Raw genomic sequence first — 6782 nt, 5'->3', positions numbered from 1 at the left:
TCAATAGCCAATCAGAATCCATCTGAATTTATAAGGACCATCACTTGGGCCTCATTTTGGGGGCATTTTCCTACACACTAATGTTGCAGGAGTAATTAGAAATCTGGTTTCTAACTATAACTGTAAACTTCTTTTATGTCATTAAGAAAACGTTTTCAGGTGGTCTACTGTAATAACTCAGTCTCTGTTATTTATGAAGCTATCAAACACTTATATTGGGATGCAGATTACACATAAAAAAGCAATTCTTCTGAAGACATAAAGTACCAAATTCTGTTTGTCATTGGTGCTGATGGAGTGTCTGAAGTTCATTTTGTCTTCACTGATGTCCTCTGTTACCATCATCAGATGTTGTCTCATACAGAAGTATGAATAAAATATGTCTTCAAAAGATGACAACTCTTGTAAAAAAGTGCTGGTTTTTCCTAATGCCTCTTGTCTCTGAAGAAGTTCATAAAACCATCTCAAAAAAGAGACTTTTAAATTGCCTTTAACTTGAATTTGTCACCCAGCTGTCCAGCAGATCGAAACTCTTCAGTTGTGGAACAATGTGCCTGAAGATGGCGCCACATTTCCACTAAACAAACTGCACCGCTTGCTCTTCAGTCTGCGTTCTCCTGTTTAATTTATCTGAAGCGTCTTCACTCTCTGAAATGCATGTTCATCAAATGACTTCTTGTATTGAACTGACAGCAACACATAACATACCGATACTATAGTCCTATAATCCTCTGTCTCTGATCCGACACTTCTCTTTCAACTTCAAATCTCCTCACATAGACCAAGAAAGAGAGGTGAGCCTTTTTTCTTTACTCATCAAATATTAACAAACCATTTTTATGGTGAAATACTGGCTTGAAATTTCAAGCTTCCACACTGTCAATCAAAGACACACGAACGGGTATCTCTACTGAGGGAACCAACAACATCAGATAAAATGTGTTTTTACAGACTAAATTGAATCTCATCCCAACATCACCGCGAGCCTGAGTGGCAGACAAACCGCTGAACACAACTTGTTGGCTTTCAAACTTGTATTTTGCGGCAAAGTGAGGAATAATATCACCATCCCAAACCCCTGCCAGGGTATGAAAGGAAACTGAAAGAATTAATCAGAAACAAAATCCCTACATATTCACACGTTCCTTTTTTAAAGAACTCACCAAAACTGTGAAAGAAATACACTTAATTTTTCACTGTGTGCCACCCAGGGCTGGATAACCAAACACCAGTCTGAAGCCTGATCCATTAGAGAAGGTTTTAGAGGAAAGAACCTGGAAGTTTCAGTTTAAAGGTCAGCCTGTGTGTTTTACAAGTGTGTTGGGGATTGGTTACAGATGCTCCACCATCTGAAATCTATTAATCCTATCTATGAATCTTTAAAGCACCTACAAGGATGTTGAATAAGTTTAAGTTTTTCAAACACATCTGTTTGGAGGATAAATGGTGATGAGGTTATGTATTTATTTTGCCTTTAGCCAACAGACTTTCTAATAACCATCATTAATAAATTATAAATTAATAGATCATTGAACTGAAGTTAATAGTTATTTGACTGAAAACAAACAATGGAGAGTTTAATAAACCATTCATTAAGATGTTGTAAAGGTTGTAAAACACCAGATACAACATTTCAAGGATCATCCATATAATGCTTATAGATAGACCTACAGTATTTATTCACCTTATCAAACTTATTAGACAGCAATAATATATGTAAAATATAGTCAAATATACATTTGTATTGTGCTGTATTATAAATACACACAGTGTCAGTGTGAATAGTTCTAACCTGACATGTTAGGCCTGTATGAGACTCTGAACTCTGAGTTTTTGAAGCCATGCATTCCAGTTTCAGGATTCCCCATTTTCACAATACGAAATATTCACCTCTCCTCTTTTGCTAAGGTACTCCCTGGGAGAGTGTTAACCTTGCTCTTATGAGTTTGCTTTGCTTAAAGTTATTGTGTAGTGTAAATCAAAACATTTCTGTGTTAAATAATTTGTGTTGGATGGAGGATCTCGTTACTCGCCTGTTTTGTCAGAATGAACAGAGACCTCCTCCAAAGATATCCTGGTCTGGGCCTCTACACCAAAACACAGCAATACACAATTGTGAATTTCGTTGTTTGTTAACAGTAAAATAAGGATTAGCTAAAGTGTAATTACCTATACATTAGTGTTGGTAAGTTAGTGATTGCCAGAATAACCACACAGAATCAGCTCATCTTCTTGCTGATGCTCCTGTTTGCTTATAAAGTTCATGAAGAGCCATCGGTATCTCAGTAAGACTATGTCACAACCTGCTTGCAGTTTGTTTAACATTTAGATTCAAATGTCTTTTTATTGTTGTGTTGTGTTTTCCGCCAGTGGACTAGCTGGAGAGATAGTTTGTCATTATGTCGTGCGTCATTGTCAGTAATGGCTGTATAGATTACAGTGTTCTATATGTTGTCTGCTGTGATTCATCTGTCTCGATTGTTATTTGTCACTCTGCAGGGGTGACTCTACCCTGATGCAGTTATGCAATCTCATTACTCATATGTAAGCCAAGAGTCACATTACAACAGAACTATTTGAACATTTTGAACACCCTGCACCCCTCTACAAGTAAATGAATAGAGATAGAAGATGCCACTCTCACGTCTGCATGCTAAACGTGTAGCTGGAGTCAAGAGATGGTGAGCTTAGCAGGAAACAGCTAACCTGGCTCTGTCTAAAGTAAAAAAAAAATAATCCACCTGGCAACATGTGTAAAGCTTTATGATTAACAGGATAATGTATTCCAAAAATGCCAAACTGTTCCTTTGAGGCGCTGTCTTGGGGTATTTGTCTCAGTATTTTTATTTTAATAAGTGTAAGAATTACTGACCAAACAACAGGAGAGCTGTGAGTTCATTAAGGGTCAGCATGGGTCAGTGGGGAGCCCTGGTGCCACTGTGTCAGACTTGGTGTGAAACTGCAGGATGGAGCAAAGGATTTATTTGCAGCTCAGAGGAGGAGGAGAGGAGGAGGAGAGGAGGAGGAGGGCGCTATTCTTCTGACACACACAGAGCCGAAGCTTTCAGTGTTGCTGGCGACGGCAGATGGTGGAAGGAATGAAAGGCAGATGGAAAAATCACTTCCAACATGTTTATCATCATCAAGTGTCTCTGAGGGGGGAAGATTCCCCCAGGGTTAATGAAAAATATGATTGCATTTGAAGAAACACTAGCACCGACAGTCATGCTGATGTGAGGGAGAGGCTGGACACTGTGTGTGTGTGTGTGTGTGTGTGTGTGTGTGTGTGTGTGTGTGTATAAGTAGTATAAATAAAGGTTTTAGTGAATCTGTACAGAGACAGATCATGGCAGAACACAAGATTAGGAGAGTAGTTTACCTGGATAGAAGACTGTGTGTTCTGCTGCTCCACATCACAGCGCAGCAAAGGACAAGTAAATCATGTTTGTATTATTGCACAGTGGCCAATTCCTCGACATTCATCTACATCCTGTGCTACATATGGGAATTTCTATATTGTATGGAAGTATGCAGGAAAAAAGTTACTAACCTTCCTTTTGCAAAATACATTTTGGAGGAGAGAGTGCTGCATGAATGAGTCCTGAGTACTGAACTTGGAAGATATGCTTTTAGGTTTTTTGATCTGGCTGCCTTGAAATCTTCACAAAGCACCCTTAAATCGGACACTTTGATACCCTATAAGTCCAAATACCCAGAAATAAGGTAGCGTTTTTTTACTTTCCAATGCCCTTGTCTCTGACTTTACAACTTCTAGAGGTGGTTCACTTACAGCCTGACATGAACAATGTTGTGCTCATCGTGAAGATATGTGATATATGTTGTAACGTTTTTTCAAATCAAGTTTCTAATGAAAGTGTATGCTGTTCACTGTGCAGATTGTCATGCCCACTGACGTGATTCTGATTTATGGCTGTGCACATAAAATTCACTTGACTTAACTGAACTTTGAAGATTTGCTTTTAAGTTTAAGCCCCGCCTCCTGGAACTCTTTACAGAGCACTCTCAACGCTGCCCCTTTGATAACAGAATCCATAAATGCGCATAAACCACTCAGCTTCTGTCTGTCAGTACTTAAATAATTGATTTTGTATCTTTCATCTTTCGTGAACCGTATTTAAAAACTTGTTTTAATCGATGGTTTTTAATTATTGTGTCTTCTACTATTTTCTATCTGTTACGTAAACGTACTCAACATCATTAGCCGACAGTGATCTTCAAGTTCCATCTCGTTACATCATATCTGAGAGATGTCGGACACTTCTTCATCCACATCTCTAAACCTCTGCAACTCAACCCATCTGCCCTCATACGATTGATAAATAACAATAAAATAAACAACACTACAGGTGAAAAAAGGGACATTTTTGATTTTTGGGGCGCTTGTATCTGTTAACTTTAGCGTTGGCCTTTAAGCGGCACTGTGAATTGAAACCCCTGAAATCTGAATGCATACGTACAGCCGGATGTATCCATAGTAATACATGTATATTAAACAGCCGTTGCCACGGGGATATGTGTCAGTGCTGAGAGACTTGAGAAACACACATGGCTTTGTGACCTCGGCAAACACACCTCTGACAGCATGAACCAGATAGTGTGAGGATGTGTGTGTGTGTGTGTGTGTGTGTGTGTGTGTGTGTGTTATGAAGTATTAGTCTCGAGTAAATCCTCCATAAACTGGGCCAACGGTGCTTTTCTTCTTTGTTTCAAACACGAGAGTTGAACAGTGGCTGCAAAGGGACCGATTCGAGGCAAAGAGAATCATACCATTTTAAGTTTATCTCAGTATCAAGGTACATCCATGGGTACACTGCAAACAGGAACTGCTAAACGCTGAATTGGCATACTTTTAATGGTACTAATTTGTCATGGGCTAAAGATCGGGGCCCAAATTGAAGCTGTCTGTGGTAACATGAACTTATTGTTTACATCCCAAAGCCCCCAAATTATCCCTGCTCTAACAAATTCTGTAAGAACATACCTGGGATGCTCGGAAATAAGGAATACTGCGAATCCAGCCGTTAGTGTTTTGGTGGAGCAAACAGTCTTCAAATGAATGTTCTTACAAGGAAAGCAGTGATCTTCAGCAGTCCGGCCTCAGACAGAAACACGATCGCATGTTTACGGTCGTAGCAACCCTGATCCAGAACAAATATTTAGCCGAGCGCGGCTGAAGCTCATCCGAGAGCCGCCGTGAATGAAGATGATAGGGCGGAACACTTAAAGGATAACTCCAGTTTATTGCAACGTTGGCTCCTATTTCTATACTTCTGTCTGTCAGTTGTGATAACGTTAGGATGACTAAAGTAATTGCTGGGATCTTAAAACAGTGCGATTACTACAATAAACTCCTCAAAATCAAGAAACACATTCAGATTATCCTAACCACTTCTTTATAGCTAGCTTGTGTATTATCCCTCTTCAATTAAACTCTGAATTACATAGAATGAGGCATAATCCCGAGAACACAGTGTGATGGGAGGAAAACTGACTCACTGACTGACTAAAGCATGCTCCCGGCTGGCTCGCAGATCACCAGCTAGCCCTGCGAGTATGGATGGATGAATGTTGCCTGACACGTTCTGCTGTGACTGAAGGGTGTGAGGACGGAAGAGAACACAGTGGCAGTATATAAGCGTACATCTACTCTGACATGTGTTGAGGAAAAAAGTAAGTGTTTTTCATTCATTCGTTTTTTTTTTGCACTCTCCAGCAAAAATTATTTCCTTTTCTTTTCTACTGACTTCTATCAGTTCTTGATTATTCCTTCTCTCCGTCTCTCTCCTTGTTGTTTTTAATCAGGGCCTCTTATTGTCTGGGGGACATCCGATCCACACACACACGCACACACACACACACACACACACACACACACACACAGATATATTTGCAAACATGCTGACACCAAACACTAGCCCAGTTTAAGAGAGAGAACTTGACAGATGAATGAGGAGGAATAAAACCCATCCTCTCTGTCTCTCTCTGGCTGTCTCTCTCTCTCACTAGATTCTGCTTGTGCTTAGGAATACAAACATTGTATAGCTGAGGGAATGTAGTGCCAAAGGAAAAGGCTGTTTGATGGAAACGTAACCAAAAATGTTCAAAACATAGCGTACACTTAAATGGTAGATTAAATTGGATGTACAGTATATAATATATACATAGTATGTACTGTACATCAGCATAGCTGAGGTAGAAAACCATGTTTACAATATGTGTATGATTGGATTTTGGATTATAGCTCAAATTTAAAGCAAAATTTACAAAGCCTTTGAAAAGTCATGATATAATGAAAAGTTCATTAATACAGGTAGATAATAGCAACTCTGTATCACTCATAGATAATTAAAGTTTATACCTGTGCTTTTGATTTGGTGTTTTACTGATCCTTGTGTAAACCGTATAATTTCACAACGATCGAAACTGGCAACGCAATAAACAATCCTTTATTGTAAGGTTGTGTCTCTCACCTTATATTTCATATGTATCTCAGCATGTATGCACGAGGTGCACACACACTCACAGCACATTTGTGCATGTGGTCCCTGATGTGGAGGAAAAAGACAAGGGCCTCCAGGAGTGAGCCTTGTGGAACCCCAGTTTCCAGGCAGTAGCCTGAGACATTCAATCCTTTAAGGATCTGCTGATTCTCTGTGTGAATGACAACCTTCCTCTGTCAGAAGCAGAGATAGAAGCAGCATGAAAGTGTCCTAACAGAGGAGATCAGGGTGGATGGATGTGCATTCTGAGTGAGACTCTGA

General features: G+C 39.5%; 1 long non-coding RNA gene across 1 annotated transcript; it reads right to left on the bottom strand.

Moving 5' to 3' along the window:
* Nucleotides 1-2033: 2033 nt before the first annotated feature.
* Nucleotides 2034-3924, bottom strand: LOC115576744 (uncharacterized). The gene is made up of 4 exons (XR_003982936.1): nt 3551-3924; nt 3380-3403; nt 2873-2959; nt 2034-2087 (listed from the first exon to the last, which is right to left on the bottom strand). It is a non-coding gene; the product is annotated as an uncharacterized LOC115576744 (long non-coding RNA).
* Between the last annotated feature and the right edge of the window lie 2858 nt (nt 3925-6782).

This window comes from Sparus aurata, chromosome 24, assembly GCF_900880675.1.
Source record: "Sparus aurata chromosome 24, fSpaAur1.1, whole genome shotgun sequence".
NCBI lineage: Eukaryota > Metazoa > Chordata > Actinopteri > Spariformes > Sparidae > Sparus > Sparus aurata.
Note: the sequence above shows the minus strand (reverse complement) of the source record. Positions and strands in the feature narration are given on the sequence as shown.